This window comes from Oryctolagus cuniculus, chromosome 5 (genome assembly GCF_964237555.1).
Source record: "Oryctolagus cuniculus chromosome 5, mOryCun1.1, whole genome shotgun sequence".
NCBI classification, from domain to species: Eukaryota; Metazoa; Chordata; class Mammalia; order Lagomorpha; family Leporidae; genus Oryctolagus; species Oryctolagus cuniculus.
Genome location: NC_091436.1, coordinates 38,092,582 through 38,116,746, shown reverse-complemented (window position 1 = coordinate 38,116,746; position 24,165 = coordinate 38,092,582). Strand labels below are relative to the sequence as shown.

Sequence of the window (24,165 nt, the reverse complement as noted above, 5' to 3'; positions counted from 1 at the left end):
GGGTTCCTAACTGTGGCCTGAATCAGCCCCAGGCCTTGTGGCCATTTGGAAAGTGAACCAGAGGATGGAAAATCTCTCACACAAGGCTGGTACTGTGGCAAGGTGGGCTAAGCCTCTGCCTGTGGCAGCAGCATCCCATATAGGTGCCAGTTCAAGTCTCGTCTGCTCCACTTCCAATCCAGCTCTCTGCTAGGGCCTGGGAAAGCAGAAGATGGCCCAAGTCCTTGGGCCCCTGCACCCATGTGGGAGACCCGGAGGAAGCTCCTGGCTTCAGATCAGCACAGCTCCGGCCATTGTGGCCATTTGGAGAGTGAACCAGAGGATGGAAGAATTAGTTTTCTCTTTCTCTTTCTCTTTCTCTTTCTCTTTCTCTTTCTCTTTCTCTTTCTCTTTCTCTTTCTCTTTCTCTTTCTCTTTCTCTTTCTCTTTCTCTTTCTCTTTCTCTTTCTCTTTCTCTTTCTCTTTTTCTCTTTCTCTTTCTCTTTCTCTTTCTCTTTCTCTTTCTCTTTCTCTCTCTCTCTCTCTCTCTCTCTCTCTCTCTCTCTCTCTCTCTCATTCTTTCCCTCTCTCTGCAGCTCTGCCTCTCAAATAAATAAATCTTTAAAAAAAAAAAAGATGCTCTCTCTCACCCTCTCTCTGTTGCTCTGCTTTTTAAATAAATAAATCTTAAAAAAAAAAAAAAGATGCCGGTGCCGTGGCTCAATAGGCTAATCCTCCACCTTGCGGCGCCGGCACACCGGGTTCTAGTCCCGGTCGGGGCGCCGGATTCTGTCCCGGTTGCCCCTCTTCCAGGCCAGCTCTCTGCTATGGCCAGGGAGTGCAGTGGAGGATGGCCCAGGTGCTTGGGCCCTGCACCCCATGGGAGACCAGGAAAAGCACCTGGCTCCTAGCTCCTGCCATCGGATCAGCGCGGTGCGCCGGCTGCAGCGGCGGCCATTGGAGGGTGAACCAACGGCAAAAGGAAGACCTTTCTCTCTGTCTCTCTCTCTCACTGTCCACTCTGCCTGTCAAAAAAAAAAAAAAAAAAAAAAAAAGATGACTTCCTATGGTTCAAAGTATTGTATCAAAGTTTTATACTTCTTGCAGCCCGAATCATGCCAATATCTGTATATACTGTGAAGAGTACTAGAAAATAAACCTTTGTCGCTCCCCCTCTTCGTGGAGGAGCAACACTGAACCCTGCGCTGTTCTTTCTGTCTGCTCGGCCCTCCCCGGGTTTGCTGCTGGTTCTTCCCGGGTTGGCTACTATCCCTTCCACCTCCGTGGAAGGGCAGTTCCCCCTGGCCGCATTCCCCACTTCCGCAGGGGAGCGGCACACCGCCGGCCGGCTCGTCTCGGGGGCTGCACAGGTGTTCCTTCAGCTAGATGTTCCCCATAGATGTTCCTGGTGCATGCCGTCTCTCTCCTCCTTTATAGTCCTCCTCCGCCAATCCTAACTCGGCTGCCCACACGCCGAGTACGCTGCTCTCCAATCAGGAGCAAGTCCTACAGTTTATTGGTTGAACTGGAGGCAGCTGGGTAGAAGCTGTTTTCTCCTCTCCCAGCGCCATATTGTAGGAGAGCAGATGCATAGAATAAGTCTTAATTCCAGTAACAGTCTAGTCCAAGCTGCTCCCCACAGAGGAGAGCAGATGCATAGAATAAGTCTTAATTCCAGTAACTTAGTCTAGTCCGAGCTGCTCCCCACAAACCTTAAAAACCAAGAGCCAGAAAGAATTATCTCAGGTAACTGTCACTCCCCAGAGGGCTTTGGGGCCTTCATACCTAAGATCCATGGACTTCAAAAATCACTTCCAGATGCTCAAGTTTTTAAAACTTAATATCTGAGTTTATATTAGTAAGATAAATCATTAATTTTTTTTCAACTATAAAGGGTGAAACACTCAAAAAAAATCTCAGAATTCAACATGTAAGATTAACCTTCTTCATATATTGGAGAGGGGAATATGAAAATTAGAACATAATTTTCAATAATATCCAATAACAATCAAGATAATTGCTAACAATCTTATTTGTTGACAAATCCGTTCTGTATTCATTAAGGATTAGGTTAAGAAAGAGTCATGTGCCAGGTAACAAGGGCCAAAATATTTTTTCCCTGAACTGAGAGCTAAAAAATCAGAGACCATGCATATAATTATTAAAGAACCAAAAACGGATATCAGTTTCTCATGATCATAATGCACACAAACCTTGTAAGTGTGGGCAATCCAACAACATGCACTATAGAGGAAACAAAAACATCAATTAAGAAATGTGATCAGAAATACTGTTGGGGACTAGCACTGTGGCATAGAGGGTAAAGTCGCTGCCTGCAGTGCCAGAATCCCATATGGGAACCAGTTCAAGTCCCAGATGCTCCACTTCCGATCCAGCTCTCTGCTATGGCCTGGGAAAGCAGCAGAGGATGGCCGAAGTGCTTGGGCCCTTGCACCCACATGGGAGACTGGGAAGAGGCACCCTGGCTCCTGGCTTCAGATAGGCACAGCTCCAACCGTTGCGGCCATTTGAGGAGTGAACCAACAGAAGGAAGACCTTTCTATCTCTCCTCTCACTATCTGTAACTCTACCTGTCAAATAAATAAAATATTGAGAGAGAGAGAGAGAGAAAGAGAGAGAGAGAGAGAGAAGACTGTTAAACTGAATTTGCTCCAATTCTTCCTCTCGGATGGAGTCCAAACTTTATGTAACGGCTAGAAAAGGACCTATATTCTTTCTATGAGAAGTGACCTAATGTTTGGATAGAACAGTACAGGGGTTTGGAGATCAAGACTGGGAATCCAATAGAAGATTAGAACTCTAGCTCTGCCTCTTATGAGCCATATAACAATGGAGAAATTCTTAAGCAGTACTGAGTTTAAGTTTCCTCTTAAGTGAAAAGCAATATGATACATACTCACTGGGTGGCTCAGAGGACTAAATTAGAGGCTATACACAAAGTGCCTGGCATATAATAAATTAATAATAGGGGCCGGCATTGTGGCACAGATGATTACATATGGGCGCTGGTTCAAGACTCAGCTGCTTCACTTTTTTTTTTTTTAATTTTATTTAAGCTATACAAGTTTAATTTATTTCATATATACAGATTTAGGAACATAGTGATACTTCTCTGCCTCCCTCCCACATTTCAGCCTATCCTCCTCCTCCCTCTCACATTCCCACTATTAATTTTTACCAAGATCTCTTTTCAGTTTACTTAATGATCATATAGTTAACCTTACACTAAGTAAAAGATTTCAACAAATAGTATAAAAAAAAAAAAAAACTGGCTGCTCCAATTCTGATGCAGCTCCCTGCTAATGCTCCTGGGAAAGCAGCAAAAGATGAACCAAGTGCTTGGGCCCCTACACTCACGTGCGAGCTCCTAGCTCCTGGCTTAGGCCTGGCACATCCCCAGCTGTTGCAGCCCTCCCCCTTTTCTTCTCCCTTTCTCTTTCTCTGTAACTCTGGCTTTCATATAAATAAAAAATAAATATTTAAATTAAAAGGGGGGATGAAAAGACACTGTCATAAAATGACAGATTGAGTAAAAAATACCAGAAATAGTAGGAAATAGTAGGAATAACAAATCACAACAGAAACAATTACTATATTAGCTATTTGTTGAACACTACTCTAGAATCTTTCAACAAAACAATTCCTTTAATATTCATAATACTTTGAGGTGAGAAATAAAACTGATTGTATATTATAGATGAAATAGATTAAAATGGAATTTGAGTGCAAGCTGTTTAGATCCAGAGACTTTATACAGTATAGCAATCAATATCAAAATGACTTCACTATTTTATAGCCAGCACCTACCACAAAGCCCATCAGTTGTTGAAAAGTGAAAACTAGCATTTAGAGCTTCGCAATCACTAGCAACATGCTCGAATTGAGCTCTCTCATACCTTTCCCCAAATGTCAGTAAATGGGTTAGGTAAGTATCTTACCCACTTCTCCCAGAACAAATGTTGGCCCAGTACTTTCTAGTATATGTACCAGACACCAGTATTACACATGGAAGAATTCTGCTCTCAGTCTAGTGGGAGACAGAGGTAGCAAGACTAACATTAATATGTAGTTAAACAACTTGTCATTGATTCATGAATTTTATTCATTTAAACTCAGAAATTGCTACTAATTTGAAACACAGTCACAATTTTATTAAAACTTCAACTGTCAACTCTTTAGGAAATGACATGATCCTTCAGACTTAAGCACTCATGGAATACAAATTAGCATCAGATTAAAGAGTATTTATTCCCAGCTGTATCTGTTCTCTAGCTGAATTCAAGCAACTAGAATAAAAGCCAAACAAAACAATAGTGCTTATAAATTGTCTCAACATCAAAAATCTAAAGCAAATTTCATTTTTAAACTGTTTGGTCTGATTTAAAACTACCTATCAGAGGAAAAAAACGGCTAAAGGATGAGTTTAAAGTGAACAGAAAAATACAAATCAAATATAAACAGATGGAAAGATGCTCTTGTAAAAGAAATGACACTGAAATTCAGAATGGAGGCATTCCGATGAATCATGTAGTCAATGAGCAAGACTACAGGACCAGGGGCATTCATACACCATTGCTAGTATAAAATCAGCTGCTACAGATCCAAAGGAAGTCAATTTGCCAACAGTTAGCAAAATTCAAAATGTGTATATTAGTAAGCCCACTTGCAGTACATCTGCACATAAGTAAAATAGGTAAATAGGTAAAGTAATTATGTACAATGTAATTCACAGCAACACAGTAACAGCAAAGGATTAATGTCTATCAATAAGTAACATTATACGACATCCACACTCCAGAATATTAGAGAGAAATCAAGAAAAGTAGGAGAAAGATTTACATTCCAATTACAGAAATAAGTCCAAGGTACACTATTAAATACAAAAAGCAGGAGTCAAAGAGTATATTTGCTATCTTATTCAAAAGAAAAGATTTATTTATTTACATAAAAAGCTGAGTTATGGGGCAGGAGGGGAGAGACAGACAGAAAGAGATCTTCCATCCGCTGGTTCACTCCCCAAACAGCCACAATGGCTGGGGCTGGGCCAACCAGGAGCCGGGAGCTTCATTTGGGTTTCCTACAGAGATGAAGGGGCCCAAGCACTGGGGCTGCCTTTTGCTCTTTTCCCACATGCATTAGCAGGAAGCTGGATCTAAGAGGAGCAGCCAGGACTTATATGGGATGCCAGGGGCATAGGTGGCAGCTTAACCCACTGAGTCACAACAGCCATCCAATATTTGCTATCTTACAGTTGTAATTGCAGTGGATAGGAGGCATTGAGATGTGGCTATGCACACAGGTCTGCCCTTACTCCAGCAAGTTGGGAAGGATACCGAAGAGTACTTGTCGCTCCCCGTCTTCGTGGAGGAACGACACAGGACCCTGCGCTGTTCTTTTGTCTGCTCGGCCCTCCCCGGGTTTGCTGCTGGTTCTTCCCAGGTTGGCTACCGACCCTTCCACCTCCGTGGAAGGGCGGTTCCCCCTGGCCACTTTCCCCACTTCCGCGGGGGAGCGGCACACCGCCGGCCGGCTCTCTCGGGGGCTGCACAGGTGTTCCTTCAGATAGATGTTCCCCTTAGATGTTCCCGGTGCATGTTGTCTCTCTCCTCCTTTATAGTCCTCTTCTACCAATCCCAACTCTGCTACCCACACGCCGAGTACGCCGCTCTCCTCCAATCAGGAGTAAGTCCTACAGTTTATTGGTTGAACTGGAGGCAGCTGTGTAGAAGCTGTTTCTCCCTTCTCAGCGCCATATTGTGGGAAAGCAGATGCATAGAATAAGTCTTAATTCCAGTAACTTAGTCCAGTCCGAGTTGCTCCCCACAAGTACTAACGGTGAGAACAGGGAGTGGTGAATGGCACTGGGCAAACGAAGTGCAGACAGGGGACAAAGCTTTCATTGAGCAGTTTTCATAAAGTGATGTTTATAAGTGCCTGATAAAGATAGCAATAATTATGCATTAAGTGAACCCAGAACAGTTGGCTGCTTCCTTGGAGACAATCCAAGTACCACAAGTGACAACCACTAGCAATGATGCCACTGTGCCCAATCATCTAACTGTAACCACACAGTGTAAGTTCAGAAAGCCTCCAGTCTATTTCTGCCCAGCAGTTGGATTAAGACACCCTAAAATAAAACAGATATTCTGTCAAATGAAGCTTAAAACCATCTCCAGATTTTCAAAGAAACCAATTTCTGATAGCCTCCAACTCAGCACTCCTAAGTGGTACAGACTCAATACCTAAGCTTTTAGAGCAAAATCATTTCTAAAGAGTCTATCAGATATTCATCCAGGGAAAAAAAAAGAGTTCCTGAGAAAATCATTTTGTTTTTTAAAATCCTTTTTTTCCTTAGTGTGGAGATGAAACAAGAAGGTACCTTTTGCTAACAATAACACTGGCATGTACTGCAGACAAGCCAAAAAGATTATTCCTATTTTCTGATAGAAGAGTACAAATAGACTTTTCTGAAAACTGAGGAAATTTTTAAAAAGAGCAGGTAAAACAGAATGAGAACATTCTTGTTAGATCGCTAAGCTGGTCACACACAAACATGGCCAATCTCTCTCAGCAGCTTCCTTCTCATTTATGAGGAAAGTCAGGGACATAACTGACCTGACAGGCAGAAGGATGTCATCATGTTTCCTGTCCACACCTCTTCCCTGCCCCACATCTGCTACTATGATCACACAAAGAGGGCAAAAGTTTTTTTCACATGAATAACTGCATGCTTCTAATACAATGCTATGCATCTGGTAGCCTTTTGATAAACACCTTTTGTGATGTTCCTAGTATTTGGGGAACATTTTTCTGAACCACCATGATGCAACGCTCTACAGAAAAGAAAAATGCACTAATGAGCAATCTCTTCCAGTGACATCATAACCAGGCTCAAAGAAAATAGTGCCAACACCAACAATCTCCCATAATCATAACAGATAGTTGGGAACTCATCCGGCAATTACCTTATGTATAAGATCCCTACCCAGTCCACCATGAAACTCATGCCTACTTGGTATCAAGCAGCAATCTATAGTCTAGTATATTCTCTGTGTGAAACAATTTCTTTTTATTTTCATTTTAAACAAGTTTATTTAAACAAAAAGAAATTTGACTTGAAGGGAAAACTATCCAGGATTCTTTTTTTTTAAGTAATTTTAAGAGTAAATATCCCTAATTAAAGACAGAGTGCCTTACATGTGAAAAAATTTCTAATTTCTGTAACCAAAATCACAGCAGTAGTTCAGGAGGCTCTTCAAATAAGCTAACGACAAATCCACCAAGGTTAACTGCACAGGATAAATGCACAGGCTGCAGACGCTGCATTTTAATAGGTCATAAGACAAAAGCTTGTCAAAGTCAATCAAGTCCTCATACTATGACAAGTCCACCAAGCTGGAGCCTCCACTGATCTCATACTTCCAAATCCTCTTCTCCATAAGCTCTGGAACGATGCAGTTGACAGGCATAAATATCTAAACCTTGTCCAGAAAGAAAAAATTCACTATTACAATTTCACTTGTTACTTCTTCTGCAACTTTCAATATTAAAAACAATATCAAAAAGAGTTGTACCAAAGCATACTATGCATTCTAAAAACTATAAAGACTACATTGAATGACTTTTCTAGTTTAGGTAAACATACTCAAGTGTTGACACCAGTCCACAAGTCAGTCAATCAGCAAACGCTGTGGTAGAGCATTAAAATTATAAGGCTGGCATGAAAAGAACAGCCTTCCCCAGGCGAGAAAAGCTGTAAGGACAATGGAATTATAGACATTGCACTTGGAATGCTATAAAAAATTTTTTTGACAGAGTTAGACAGTGAGAGAAAGGTCTTCCTTCCGATGGTTCACCCCCAAGTGGCCACTACAGCCAGCACACTGCGCCGATCCGAAGCCAGGAGCCAGGTGCTTCCTCCTGGTCTCCCATGTGGGTGCAGGGCCCAAGCACTTGGGCCATCCTCCACTGCCTTCCCAGGCCAAGGCAGAGAGCTGGACTGAAAGAGGAGCAACCAGGACAGAATCTGGTGCCCCAACCGGGACTAGAACCCAGGGTGCCGGCACCACAGGCAGAGGATTAGCCAAGTGAGCCACAGCGCCGGCCTAAAATCTTTTTAAAAAGTAATTCTACTCTGAGCATTAGCTGAGTTCAAAACTATTAAGACCTTCAAGTGGCTACTTTAAGGCGTTGGCTGCTAGGACAAGTTTTTATTTCAGTTAAATGTATCCTTGGAGGTAAAACTCCCACGTTCAACATTTACAAGAGTAATTTCATAAGGGATACTGCCTGGGAAAATGATAGACATTCAAACCTTCACAGTATACCAAAAACAAAACAAAACCCTCCAGCAATTATTATTAACAATATGAGCGTCAATAAGAGTATATTGTGCAGGAAGCCTACAAACCAGATTTGGGGGGAAGGCGGTGACTAGCTGTCCCGAACATCAGGGTCATCTCAACAGTTATCATTTATTCAGCCCCCACACCTAAATTGCAATAATCTGAAGAGACACTTCTTTGTTGGGACAAAAAAGGGAAAAATTAAACTTTCTAAGTAACATGCAACGTCCCCCCCACACACACACACACAAAAAATATTTCCCTGGTGTAAGAGCATTCGCCACAGTATCAAGAGTGAAGCAGGAATCGCAGACATCGTCTACTGATTCCAGTAGAACAGCTTTTCCTTTTGTAAGAGAGCAGTATTGAACCAAAGTTCTTTTTTGAAGAAAGCTTATTAGATTAGCAAAGAAAAAATATGAAGACTTTTTCTGGTCAGGATGTCAGGATCTGGACAACAGGATAAATTTTCACATTTCTTCAATATGACAACAGAGTAAATGTCCAGTAAAAACATTTTGATGCTTGTTCTTACTTGATCAATATCTACTTAGGATATACCAACATCAAAACAATATACAGTCCTTGATAACCAGACTACTAACTAATTACAAAAAACTGTGAATTCAAAATTTGGATAGCTATAATACAACTTTGTTTAATCAAATAAGGCATAATCAAAGCATTTTATAAATTAACTAAATTCAAATTTGTCATACCTTAATGTGCCTTTTAAAAAAACTGAATACTATTCACTTTAAACAGCCTTCACTATGCTTCAGGAAATAATTAACTTTCATTTAAAGTATCCTACCACTAAAAACATCAATTGAGAAACAGCAGGACAAGTACATAAAATAAACTAACTAGCTTCATTATTCTCATAGGACAAACCTGAAAAAACTATCATGTTCAAGATAACCTGACAAAATTCAACACTTGCTTAGAAAAATGCAAACTATTGATCTAAAACAAAACTCTACCCACTAAAAAATATTTTTCCTATAGGGCTTGGTTCAAACATAACAGAACACAGTCCCTTTCCAAACAGTGTACATACCCAGATTCCATCTACTCTGTACATCAGTATCCTCCAAATGTTCAGTCCCCTGGATATTCTGTTAAAACTCTCTACACCAAACTTCTTTCAAAAGCAGGAAAAAAAAAAAAAAAATGTGATCACAACACCCAAATACTACAACAGAAAGGTCCTAAAAATCCCCCCGGGGGGATACGTACGTACAGCGCTCCTAAGCACATCAAGCCAGTTGCCCGCCGTTCCTGACTTAGGACGACTGTGGAAAGCTGATGGAAATCCAGCGTCCAAAAGCTTAATGAGCAAAAGCGGCCCCACCCAAGCCGGACCCTGCTGGAGAAGGGCATGCTCAGTAGAAAAGCCCAGCTTGGTTCCAAGTCACTTCATTCCTCAGCTAGAAAATTCACATGGCTCACAGAAAAAAAGTCAGCTTCCTGCTGTCTTTACTACCCACTAACTGAACAAGTCTTCTACATAAATGACTGCTTTTAATGACACAAGTATAATTCTATAATTTCAATTTTTATTAGACTCCTATTACTAATCTTTTTTCTTATTTAGTTTTTGTGGTTATCGATTTTGCTTTGCTTTGGATCTTTAAAACTCAACATTGTTTTTATTTTTAATCCATTCTACAAATATACATCAAAAGTATATATACAGAATGCAGTCTAATCATCTATATAAACTACTATAAACTGACAGATTTTCAGGCACAGAAAAACTGGAAATATATAGCCTAGTGTTCAATATAAAAATGAAATACCTATTTTTGATTCATTTGTACAAGACTGTTTAGTCTTTCACATTGTTTATAAAAACCTATCATGTATAGGTACCATGATTTAGCTAAAAAATTGATCAATCTTTGTTTTATATTGTCAATCCTAAATTGGGAAATGACTAAAAATAAGCTAATCCTACATCCATCTGAGCCATCTGTCATATAAATTCAAAAACATAAAGAAGCCAATTACATGTACAGTCACTAAAGGAAAATCTGTCAATTCTAAGATTCAGGTCAGTGCAATTTGAGAAATAACTAATCTTCCTTAAGGTTGCAGATCAACCCTCTATTCAATGTCCACAATTTAAATTCTGGGGTTCTTCTCACAGTGTACGTAAAAGATACTCCCAGGGGAAATTCAGTATTGAGATACATCTAGGTATGCATTTTTCAAACTCACCCTGCTACCAAATTGCTCTCCTATCAATCAGTCCCTAAGTCAATGAGTGATTATTTGTTCACATCCACCTAAGCTTAAAAAGAAAAGAGGAGTCTTTTTCAACCACAAGGAAAACAACTCAGATATTTAAGGGATCACTGGCATCACCAGGTTGCAAAAGCAGAAGGGATGTTTTACTGAAAGACTTGGTGCAAGTATTTTTGAACAGCAAATCTGAAGAGATTAATCTTTACAAAAATAAACACAAAACTTTATCATCCCTTACTCAGGTTAGTTCTCCCCCAACCTTTTAAATTGCAAATCTGTTAATTCACATACTTAGAAAAAAATAGTGGCCCAAATCTTTTTCTGAATGCATTCCTCCATGCAATTCACAATTCTGAGAGCTACTGAACTACAGTACCGGATCCAGTGAACTTGACTCTGGCAGATCTCCATGCTCCATCTCAACGCCCTCTTACTACCTTGTTGTCTCCTGCCTGCTTCTTACTCTCCTACTGCTAGGGACTGAATTTATATATCGAATCTAATTCATAGTACGGTAGAATCTAAAGATGGGAGTTTTGGGGAATAAAGTCTAGATGAAGTCACAGAGTGAGACTCTCATGATGGAATTAATGCATTGAAAAGAGAACTTTGAGAATGGGCTCTTTCTAATGTCTTCTATTGGAAGAAGGAGGCCACCTACAAGCCACAAAGAACCCAAAACTTACCATGCTGAAATCCCCAACTTAGACTTTGAGCCTCTAGAACCATGAGAAGATAAATTTCTGTTATTTAAGCCAGCCAACCTGTTGTATTTTGTTACGGCAGCCTGAACTTTCTTAACTTTGGAACCCAATACTACTGTTCAGTTCCTCTGCTGGCTTCAAAAGAAAAGATCCTACTCACTCACCACCGTCATTAATATAGTTCATAAAAAGGTTACACTAGTAGAACCCAGCAGGGGCCCGCAATGTGGTGCTGCAAGTTAAGCCATTGCCTGTAAGATGGCATTCCTTATGAGTGCCAGTTGGAGTCTCTACTGCTTGGCTTCCAACACAGCTCCCTGCTAATGGACCTGGGAAGGCAGTGGAGGATGCTCTAAGTACTTGGGGCCCTGCCACCCACACGGGAGACCCAGATGGAATTCCCAACTCCTGGTTTTAGCCTGGCCCAGTGCCAGACTTCACGGCCATCTGGGAGAGTGAATCAGATCTCTTTCGCACTCTGTGTGTGTGTCTCTCTCTGTCACTCTGCCTTTCAAATATAACAAACATTTTAAAAAAGAATCCAGAGTAATCAAATGAGTTCCCAAACTCATTTACTCAGTACATGTTAGAGCCAGAACTTGGACAACTTTGTCTACCTTGAAGACAATGGACTTTTCCCACCAAAGTTACATTATCTCTATTTTAACATCCTTGTCTTTCCAGATAAATAACTCAATATAGAGAGGTGTAATACCTTATTTAAGATTACCCAAATGTATTATTGGCAAAGAAGTATACAAACCAAGTCCAGCATCATTTAACTTATTCATTTTCAGTAAGACTTTAAATATACTCAAGAGTAAAAAATATACAGGCTGAAATACCCACAAGTGCCCTGATTTAAAAAAATTGCTCATATGAATCTATTACATCCGTCTTAGGGAGATAAAAGTCATGTTTTGGGTTAAGGTGGAGGATACTTCTCCCGTATTTGTATATATGAGTTTATGTATAAATGAAGTTTTATTTTAAGCTAAAGTATCATAATGTCTGGACCTTTAAAAATTATCCTCCTTCCTACTTTATGGGGATAAAGAATGAATTTGAATAAGATGTAAAAATAATTTGGTGGGTCACTCATAGCTCCAAAACTGTACAAGATACTAACACTGAGCAGAAAATAAAAATGAGTAAGATGGAGATTCTTTCAGTCTTCCCATCTCGATTTCAGTCTCTGAGAAGCGATCATCACCTGCCATGCCAGGAAAAACAGCAGATAACAAAATTTCCTGCATAACTAAAATAAGATTAAAAAGTACTCAGGGAAAAACTTTTTTATTCTACAGAGAATCCAATCTTCCCATCTACCAATCCTCGTGCAAGGCTATACTTTTTTTTTTTTTTTTTTTTTTTTTGACAGGCAGAGTGGACAGTGAGAGAGAGAGAGAGAGACAGAGAGAAAGGTCTTCCTTTTCCGTTAGTTCACCCTCCAATGGCCTTCACGGCCGGCGCGCTGCAGCAGGCGCACCGCGCTGATCCAAAGCCAGAAGCCAGGTGCTTATCCTGGTCTCCCATGGGGTGCAAGGCCCAAGCACTTGGGCCATCCTCCACTACACTCCCTGGCCACAGCAGAGAGCTGGCCTGGAAGAGGGGCAACAGGGACAGAATCCGGCACCCCGACCGAGACTAGAACCGGTGTGCCGGCACCACAAGGCGGAGGATTAGCCTATTGAGCCGCAGCGCTGGCAAGGCTATACTTTATGAACAAACATGGAGAAAAGTTTTATGGCTTACAACATGGATGGACTTCAGTTCATCTATATAATTTTGTAACAGTCTACAATTCAAAAAACTCTTCTCATTCTTGCTTTTGCTCCAAGGCTATAGTTCTCTTTGACCACACACTATCACAGAAATGTCTCTCAGACTCTAAATCCACAATAATTTGCACAACAGCATGCAAGTCATCTGCAAAGTTTCTGTCCTACGAGATATCTTAGCTATGTGAGGCTCAGATGTTAAATTGCTCTAAACACAATTATACTTTTTCAAACGTAGTATTAGCAACTACGACAGATTTAAGGGACTCTTGGGAAATAAATACGAGTATGACCCCAGATGTTTACAGTGTGCATGGAAAGGAAGAGGTACAGGTGCAAAGGAAGGAAAAAGGAAACAAGAATTAAAGGGTTATGGGTGGGACTCTAATCAGAAAGTTTCTGTTTTGAAAGCATCTTAAAAGTATTAGGGCAAAACTCTTTCCAAATCCTTTTGTTTTTCTCCCCTTTTAAATGAACAAAAGTCAAAAGCATTACTTTAAAATTATACAATCAGGCTGGTGCCGCAGCTCACTAGGCTAATCCTCCCGCCTTGCGGTGCCGGCACACCGGGTTCTAGTCCTGGTCGGGGCACCGGATTCTGTCCCAGTCGCTCCTCTTCCAGTCCAGCTCTCTGCTGTGGCCCAGGAGTGCAGTGGAGGATGGCCCAGGTCCTTGGGCCCTGCACCCGCATGGGAGACCAGGAGAAGCACCTGGCTCCTGGCTTCGGATTAGCGCGGTGCGCTGGGCACAACCGGCCGCAGTGGCCATTGGAGGGTGAACCAACGGAAAAGGAAGACCTTTCACTCTCTCTCTCTTTCTCTCTCTCTGTCCACTCTGTCAAAAATAAATTTAAAAAAATTATACAATCAGACCAGTATAGTAATCCAAAAGTTAATTTAAGATTTTATTTAGGGGCAGCTTTGTGGGGCAGCAAGTTAAGCCACCATCTGTGATGCCAGCATCTCTAGGAGCTCAGAGTCCTGGATGCTTCACTTCAGATACAACTCCCTGCGAAATGCACCTGGGGAAATTGTGGAAGACAGTCCAAGCACTTGGCCCCTGCCACCCACATGGAAGAAGGGATGGCACTGGCCTGGCACAGCCTTGTCAGTGGCAGCCATTTACAGGGTGAACCAGTGGACAGAAGATTTCTCTCTCTCTCTCTCTCTCTCTCTCTCTCTCTGTCAGAAATTATCTACTTTTGCCAACTTGAAAAAGAAACAAAATAAATGTGTGTGTGTATGTGTGTGTGTTTGTGTATCCCAAACAGCCTACTGGACACAGCTAACTAAATCTATAAAATGGAGCTATCCTACCTATGTAATGGGATTGTTGTGAAGATAAAAGATGAACCACCAGGGCCGGGGCCGCGGCTCAACAGGCTAATCCTCCACCTAGCGGCGCCGGCACACAGGGTTCTAGTCCTGGTCAGGGCGCCGGATTCCGTCAGGGCGCCGGATTCCGTCCTGGTTGCCCCTCTTCCAGGCCAGCTCTCTGCTGTGGCCCGGGAGTGCAGTGGAGGATGGCCCAATTACTTGGGCCCTGCACCCCATGGGAGACCAGGATAAGCACCTGGCTCCTGCCTTCGGATCAGCGCAGTGCGCCGGCTGCGGCGGCCATTGGAGGGTGAACCAACATCAAAAGGAAGACCTTTCTCTCTGTCTCTCTCTCTCTGTCCACTCTGCCTGTAAAAAAAAAAAAAAAAAAAAAAAAGATGAACCACCACCACCAAAGCTGAAGAAACAAATGCTGGCAGACGCCATTGTGGTATAGCAGGTTAAGCCACCACCTCCAATGCCAGCATCCCATATGGGTGGAGTTTGAGTCCCGTCTGCTCACTTCTGATCCAGCTTCCTGCTAATGGCCTGGGAAAAGCAGTGGAAGATGGCACAAGTGCTTAGGCCCTTGCACCCACATGGGAGACCCAGAAGAATCTCCTGGCTCCAGCCTGGTCCTAGCCTGGCCCAACAAATGAGACCATGAGAGTACCAGCAGATGGAAGACCTCTTCCTCTGTCTCTCTCCCTCCCTCCCTCCCTCCCTCTCTCTCTCTCTCTCTAACTGTTTCAGATAAATAAAACAAACAAACAAAAAAAAAGTCAAATGCTGAATAACTACAGGTTACTACACAACAGAGAATTTCAGCAGCCTGAGAATTCATCCAAGCTTTTTCCCTTAAAAATGCTTGAAACATATCATTACATTTAACTTTATTTTTAAAAATCAAGCATTGGGCCAGGCACTGTGGCTTACTTGGTTAATCCTCCGCCTGTGGCACCGGCATCCCATGTGTGTGCCGGGTTCTAGTCCCAGTTGCCCCTCTTCCAGTCCAGCTCTCTGCTGTGGCCTGGGAGTGCAGTGGAGGATGGCCCAAGTGTGTGGGTCCTGTACCCCATGGGAGACCAGGAGGAAGCACCTGGCTCCTGGCTTCAGATCAGCACAGCACTGGCCGCAGCAGCCATTTGGGGGGTGAACCAACAGGGGGGAAGACCTTTCTGTCTCTCTCTCTGTCAATAACTCTACCTGTCAAATTAATTAAAAAAAAATCAAGCATTAACATACAGTATTCTCCCAATTTATTTATTTTTTTCCATCAATTTGTACAAGGAAAATTGTTTCCACATGCTAGTCCGTCCTCCTCAATTTCCCTTCAATTCTCTCCTTTCCTTTAAAATAGCCACCACTGTTCCAAGAGCCCTTCAAAAACCACTTAAATATCAAACAATTCAACACAAGATGTATATCCAAAAAGTGGCTTAAAAATTAATATTCTGTCAGGAGAAAGTAAGGAAATATGATGGGATATGTAATAAGCAGTACATAGCCACATATTCTGGGCATCCCAGGGTGGGTATCACCACCCAGGGTCCTCACCTTACTTTATCTGCATCACTGTCCTCCTTCTGCCTGATACATGTAACCTGCAATGGCTTGGGTATTTTTTTGAAAACCACTGTACTTCAAGCCCTTCATAATTTTAGTAGCTCTCCCTAATTTTATGCTGTAGCTCTCTTCATGTTTTTCTGTAGCTTCACCTATAAAACTTGACTCTCCAAACCTGAATTATAAAAGAAAACCCTAACCACAGTGCTAATACGTTCTCAAGCCACAGCCCAACCCACTCAAAACAATAAACAAAAACTATCCAACATCAAGGCAGCATACTCACTATTACCTCTGCCTATTCAAGCTTAATGCCATTCTTCAGCGTTTGGCTAAGAGTCATTTATCCCATGAGGACCTGCTCTTTGTTTGCTGATAACTGTTAAGGGCACATACCTGGATAAAATGTAGCTCCAGCAGTGTGAGAGAAGAGTATTTAAATAAATAACTATACTACAAAGAGAAGAAGAGCTATAATATAGGCATAAACAATTTAACAGTACCTGACTTGATGAGGGAATAATGCCTCCCAAGGTGACATCTGAGCTGACCTTAAAGGATAAGGAGGGGCTGGAACTGTGACATAGCCAGTAAAGCTTCCGCCTGCAGTGCCAGCATCCCATATGGGTGCCGGTTTGAGTCCTGGTTGCTCCACTTCCAATCCAGCTCTCTGCTATGGCCTGGGAAAGCAGAAGATGGCCCAAGTCCTTGGGCCCCTGCACCCATGTGGGAGACCCGGAGGAAGCTCCTGGCTCCTGGCTTCAGATCAGCACAGCTCTGGCCATTGTGGCCAATTGGGGAGTGAACCAGTGGATGGAAGACCTCTCTCTGCCTCTCCTTCTCTGTGTAATTCTTTCAAATAAATAAAATAAATCTTTTTTTTAAAAAAAAAAAGGATAAAGAGGAGCTTACTGGGCAGATTATAAATGGGTATAAGGACCTCAGAGTGAGAACAGTAAGTCAAAGGTACGGAATCACAGAAGATAAATGTGCTGTAGAGAATAGTGAGTATATCATCTGCCTGGAACACAGAGTGGAGAGTGGCAGAGAGAGGACAAGAGAGGATAAAACCAAATAATGCAGAATCACTATGCTAAAACTCAGAAGTTTTTACTCTATCCCTAGCTTTGCATTTCTGGAGGATAACCTTGGCAGCCATGTGAGAACAAATGACACAATGAAAGGAGCAGTCAGGATGGTGCTCAGGTGACCCTAGAAACTAAGGCAGAGGCAATAAAGCTGCAAACCTAGAGACTAAGGCAGAGGCAACAAAGATGCAAATGAAAAGATGAACTCCATAAGTATTTAGTGGGTAAAATGGACAGAACTTGATAATAAACTGGATTGTGAGAATAATGTAAAACAAAGCTCCCAGGTTCCTGGCAGTCAGAGGTCTCAGAGCAGTGTTATTAACCTAGAGAAAAACTTCCCCCAAAAAAGTAGGAAACAGAGACAAAGGAAATGAAAGCTTTCACATTGCAGGCGTTCAGACTAAAGTGTGTAGGTGACATCCAGGTGGGTATCAGAAGGCCAGCTGGAGATGTTTCTCCATATGACAGAGGCTGCATTTCCATACTAAGATTTGGAACTACTTGGTCAATCCATATTATCTGAGGCACATGTACCCCCGAGCAAAACAGAATAAGGAAAATGTTCATTATACATTCCCAGCCAGAGAGAGAAAGGAACCTATCAAAGAGGCAGGGAAGAATCAGCACACAAGAGAGACGGTAAACCCAGAAAGTATTAGCAAGAAAGAGCCAAGTTGGGAGGGGAGGCCAAGGTCAATGGCAGATTATTTGAGGTACTCATAAGAGTTAAACAGTGTTTTAAGACTGCTGTCACTTCACAGAGCAAGTTTGGTGGCAAGTGGAAGAAAAAAGCCAAGTGGCTAAAGAAAAAATAATGAAGAGAGGAAGGTATGAGATAATAAATATAAATTAATCTCTGAAGTCTAGCAATGAAGAAAAGGCTAAAGAACAGGCAAGTAGTAACTACCAAACATGTAGGGTTGAGAAAGATGTTCAGGTATAGGGGATATTTATTTGGGTTGTTTTGTTTGACAAAGGCTTTTTATGAGACAAAGATGGGAGAGCATCAAGACACAAAAGACCAAGAAACAAAAATGGATGAAATGTAGAAAACCTGAGGATAAAGGATCAAAAACCACACAGAGGAGTTGAACTTGGGATAGCAGGAGGGACATCTCTACCCCAGAAAACATGGAAATGGCAATGGGGTACATACATGGGCTGCAAGAGCCTAGGTTTTAAAGGAACACAGGAGTAGATCCGACATTCTGTTCTCTATCTTAAATAACTGATAACTTAGGAGTATTTATAGGAGAGGAAAAAATTGAGGAGAAAATGGAAACTTTTGGTGAAAATATGGCCAGTTTCCTAGAATATATTCAATGATAATCTTCCTAGAGTTTACATTCTAAACACATGGCTCAAAACAGCTTAAACTGAACAATTTTCAACATGAGAAGTCATTGGTGTTTTAAATCTTTCCAACTTTGTTTAGAATTCCCTGTGTAACCTTCGATCTATTACCTTAATTTGTAAACCAGTATATGAGTTCTTCAAAAAAAGTTCATGAAAAATATATATTCTGAAAAACAAATGCTTTGTACCAAAACAATCTTTTCCACAAACTTTTTGAAGTATCCTCATATTAAACTACCCAGAAAAATATTGTCAAATGAGTGCCAATCTTCTCAAAAGTACAGAGGCAGTAAAGAAGTTAAAAAATAACACTGAAATGGCAAGGCTTGGTAGGGTGGTAGGGGGGAGAGTTACTGTTTTCATCATGCTGTGTGCCAAGGGCTTAACAAAATTTATTTCATGAGATACAATAATTACAACTGTAATGCCTATTCTAGAACTATGAAGCCTGTGTCTCAATAAAATGCTGGCTGAAAAGACAAGATAATGAAGACCACCATCACCACCAGAACCCCATAAGAACATGTGAAAGGTTATAAAACAAAACTCCTTTTTATAGACTTGAATCCTTTCCAGGGTGGGCCTTTAAGGCATTCTGACAGTGCACACAAATACTATCTCTGGAACAAAACCAAAAAGCCACAGCTGCAAGACATCTTCCACTGAAGTTGTAACTGACTCAATAGCAGTTCTTCCTTTGAGCATGTCTGTAAAAGCCAGAAGCAGAGCTATTTTCCCCTACAAACTGTTTAGTGGAATGCTCTCTTCTGATCCAAATTGTAGCTTTATTAAAAAAGCTAAAATAGCATGGCCCTTTTAGTTTGTAAATAAAATTTGAAAAAAGCACCTATAAATGGTTTTCATTTAAGAAAATGGTTGCTTCACATGGTTTTCTCATTAACAAAAATCCCCAACTGACCCAAAACTAAACTGAAATACATGGTGATAAACATGTTAAAATTACAATCGATCACCACAGCAAACAAGAAATTTGTATTTTCCATGGCAGAATTTTTTTTTCCCAAAACCTCTAGGGAGCAACATTGATGCAAAAATTTTAAATAATTCGTATTTCTATTCAAAGCTATTGATTTATTTTTAATTTTATTTTATTTAAGCTCCTGAGATCTGAATATTTATGACAAAAGATTTAAAAATCAAAGACATTAAATTAGAAATAACCCCAAAAATAAAAACACAATTCAGGTAACCAAATCAATGCTTTATTTTATGATACTCTTGTCACTTCAGTTTTGACTACATTTCTATAGCAACACCAACAAATGTTCTTACACAAATACTTCTAGTTCTGCAGCCAAGACAAAAACTTGTAACTACTTCTGTAGTTTATTTCTGTTTGGCTTCCAACAAAAAAATTAGCCTTCCTAAACTTCAAAACTTAAAACTTCAGTACATAACAGTTGTAGTTAACCACAATTGGCAGATATTCTCAAATCTTCAAAAAGGGAAGTTAATAACAGAAAAGGCATAATTCTATTGCTTCTATGACAACAATATAGTCTGAATTAAAACAAAAAAAAGGACAGAAATAAAATAATTACCAACAAATGACTCACTTGGAGGATTAGCTAAATTCTAGAGAAACAGAAAATTGAACACTTTGTGCCAAATGTAAAATGAAGAACTCAATATTCCAAAGCTAAGAGATAAGCAAATTTTTCTCTCTGCTTTAAACATACTTTCAAAATTGCTTTTTGTTGGTGCCATTGTTTTGAAGTAAACAAAATATTTCTAATAGGAATAGATGTGCCTATTCTATGAACAAGTTCTTCTGAGTCTTTTACAAATATCCTTATTTATAGTTCAAAAATATCTCTGCACAAGTATTATCAAGTTCATTATACATTCAAATAAAATGAGGCTCATAAAAGTTTAATAACTTCTATTAACACATATGGAATTCAAAATTGTATAGTGGTTACTCCTTAGTCTTGGAGTTAGACAAACCTGAATTTGGAATCTGGCACAATCCTCTAAAAAATATGTATGAAGTAAACACAAGATTTGATTCCAATTCTATTTTGTTAGATATGCTATGGAAATTATAATGGGATACTTAAATAACTTCCCAGTTATAACTCACTTTACTGCAAAAATCACCCTTGACATAAATTCTCACCTACCCACATCTCACATTTGCACATGGACTAAATTTACTAAATAAACTAGGACTTTATTTTACTCTCAACTTGGTCCCAAAGTTTCTGAAGAACAGCCTAAAGGAAAGTGGAAAGACAAGTAAAAAATTTGGATCTTTCTAGTTTTCAAACAATGGACACTTATCTGGCATTTAATGGTAATGGTAACTTTTTTTTCCCCAAAAATCTGAGAATTATCTGGGGACAAAGACGACTAACTGAAAAGCCATCCTTATAAACATGTGAGTTAACTATAAATGCATTATAAAAAAAACAAGTCTGATGCCTACGGGAAACCACACTACACACATGCTAGCTTTCACAGAACAGTTCCGATTTCAAATATTCTATTCCACTGTCTTCAAGAAAACTTACACATTCCAGATCACACACACTTTTTAAAACTGATATAACAATCACGAGATTCAGAAGTTTGGGACCAAGTGATCATTAAAAGCTAAAAGGAGAAGAAACACACAGAAATTTGAAAGAAAGGTTGGAATAATACTGGTAGGGAAGAGGGACTGGAACATGTAAGAGAACAGGGAACAGTCCTATAGCAGAGCATGTAAGAGAACAGGAAACAGTCCTAGAGCAGAAAGATAAACAACATAATTTTGGAGGGGTGGGGAGGACACAAAGCTAGTGATGAGAAGTGGTAAACAGGGCAGCAACTTGACCACTCCCACTGGATCAGAGCAACATACAAGATGAATCTGAGGGAATACCAAGACAGGATACTTGCAAAGATTGAGGGTTTTGAAAGACTTGGATAAGGGCATTGGGCTAAAGAACACAGAGGGTGGAGGTGGTTAACAGTTTTACTAAGAGAGCATACAAGTCACCCATTGTAGGTGCACGATTACAACGCTTTTAAGAGTCACAGTTGTGTAACCATTACAACAAACAATATTATTTTTAAAAAAATTTTTTTATTTATTTATTTGAGAAGTAAAATTACAGGGAGAGGGAAAGGGAGAGGGAGAGAGAAAGGCCTTCCATCCATTGGTTCGCTCCCCAAATGGCCGCAATGGACAGAGCTGTGCTGATTCTAACCCAGGAGCCAAGAGCTTCTTCCAGGTTTCCCATGCAGGTAAGGGGCCTAAGCACTTGAGCCATCTTCTACTGTTTTCCAGGCCACAGCAGAGAGCTGGATCCAAAGAGGAGCAGCCAGGACTAGAACCAGCACACATACGGGATGCGGGCACCACGGGTGGAAGCTTAGCCTACTATGCCACAGTGCTAGCCCCTCAACAAACAATATTCTATCAGATTCATCACCCCAAAAAAGAAATCCCAAACACATATATTTTATAATATCTGATGCCAAATCCACACAAACATAACACAAGAGAAATCTATAAGCCAATAGCCCCTATAAAAATACAGGTAGAGATCCTCAAAATATTGGCAAACCAAATCCAGCAGGATAATAAAAAAAATACCAAGCAGAATTTATTCAAGGAATACAAGGGCAGTTCATCAAAGGAAAACTGACCATATAATAAGTCACAACAGAAATGAAAGAGGGAAAAAAAATAAACAGATCTTCTCAACAGACACAGAAAAAGCTTTTTACAAAATCCATAGTCCCTTCATGATTTAAAAGGGGGGGAGGGGGCATCTACAACAAAACCTACCTCTAATATTGTAATTAATGTCAAAGATGGAAAGCTATCTTCCTAACATCAGGAACAAGATCTTCTTATCACTTGTATTCAATTTTGTAATGAAAGTTCAAGCCAGGGCAATTAGGCAAGAAAAAGAAATAAAAAGCATTAATTTTTTAAAAAACATCTAATAATAGGAAAGGAAGAAGTAAACTCTCTATTTGCAGATGACAATCTTATCCAAATATACTTCAAGGAGCTCATGGGAAAATGGAATTAAAAGATATATTTTAGTGCAAAAATCTGAAATCCATGTATAGCTTGCTTATAATATCATTTTCATGAACTTTGAGGACCCCTCATATGTATGGATTTCAAAAATTTTTACACCAAAATAAACATCTTTAAATTCCACTTTACACAAACTTTGAAGTCCCCTATCATACAGAAAACCCCAAAGAATCCAGAGGCGATCAGTAATAAAGTAACTCAACAAGATTGCATGATACAGGATCAATACAGAAAATGAATTTGGGGGGTTCAGCACTATGGTGAAGCAGGTTAAGCTGCCACCTGCAGTGCCCACATCCCACACAGGCACCTGTTCAAGTCTTGACTGCTCCACTTCTGATCCAGCTCCCTCATAATCAGCCTGGGAAAACAGCAGAAGATGGTCCAAGTTCTTGGGGCTCTGCACCCACGTGGGTGATCCGGATGAAGCTCCTAGTTCCTGGCTTTGGCCTGGCCTGGCCCTGGACAAAGCAGCCATTTGGGGGAGTGAACCAGCAGATGGAAGACTTCTCTTTCTCTGCCTCTGCTGCTGCCTCTGCCTCTCCCTCTCTGTAACTCTGCCTTTCAAATAAATAAATAAATCTTTAAAAATATTTTTCCATAAAGCATGTGTTTCTTTAGAAAAGGAGTGACTAAAAAAATGAAAAATAAATTGCACATTTCTATACATTGAATAATCAAAAACAAGGAGCAACTCAGCTTAATAAAGTGTAAAACACATAAGAATTAATTTAACCAAGGAAATGTAAGATTTGGATACTGAAAACTAGAAAATATTGTTGAAAAAAATCAAAGACTATCCAAATAGATGAAGATATCCCATTCATGGACTCAGACTTAATATAGACAGGTAAGGTGGCAATATTTCCCACATAGACCTACAGATTCAATGAACTCCCTACAAAATTCCAACTGTCTTTTATATAAAAATGAACAGACTAATCTTAAAATCCAGAAGTAAAAGAGACCTCAATGATCCAAACTAATCCTGAAACAGAAGAACAAAGTACAAGGATTCGCACATCTCAGTTTTAACATTTAAACAGCTGCAGTAATCAAAACATCATGGCACTAGCATAATAGACCAATAGAATAGAGAGTCCAAAAATAAACCATGCATATATGGCCAATTGATTTCAACAGAGGTGATAGAGCTATTCAATGGGGGAAAGACTGTCCTTTCACCTACCGGACACCCACAAGCAAAATAATGATTTTGAAGCCATGACCTCACACAGTACACATAAATTAACTCAAAATGAACTGAAAACCCAAAGGTAAGGACAAAAACTATAGAACTCGTAGGAGAGAATATAGATGCAAATCTTCATAACTTTGAAGAAGGCAGCACATTCTTAAATATGACACTAAAAACACTAGCAATAAAAGTAAAAATAGATGCAAAATTAAGAAAAGATCTCAAAGGACACTACTAGGAAAATGAAAAGACAATCCACATAATGGGAAAAAATGTTTACATAAACCACATATCTGATAAGGGTTTAATACCTGGAATATATAAACCACTCGTGACTCAACAAAATGACAACTCGCTTAAAAGTGGGCAAAAAATTTAAATAGATGTTCCTCTACATCACTCTGCCTTTGAAGTACATAAATAAATTCTTAAGAAACAGTGATGATGGTACACATTCTGAATATAATATAAATCACTTAATTATACACTCTGAAATAA

At 40.2% G+C, this 24,165-nt stretch overlaps 1 protein-coding gene across 50 annotated transcripts in view; it reads right to left on the bottom strand.

Moving 5' to 3' along the window:
• The window catches only part of EPB41L2 (erythrocyte membrane protein band 4.1 like 2), a 244,336-nt gene that overhangs the window by 131,278 nt on the left and 88,893 nt on the right, over positions 1–24,165 (bottom strand). For 8 of the 50 annotated variants that reach the window (XM_017345373.3, XM_070073559.1, XM_070073563.1 and 5 more), the window contains exon 1: positions 9,589–9,844. The exons of 31 other annotated variants lie outside the window; for them this stretch is intronic. The gene's annotated coding sequence lies outside the window, so the exon portion shown is untranslated. Of the gene's footprint in view, positions 1–9,405; positions 9,845–24,165 lie in introns of those variants that run through there. 11 more of the 50 variants (XM_017345372.3, XM_070073560.1, XM_070073568.1 and 8 more) reach the window with 2 other exon arrangements.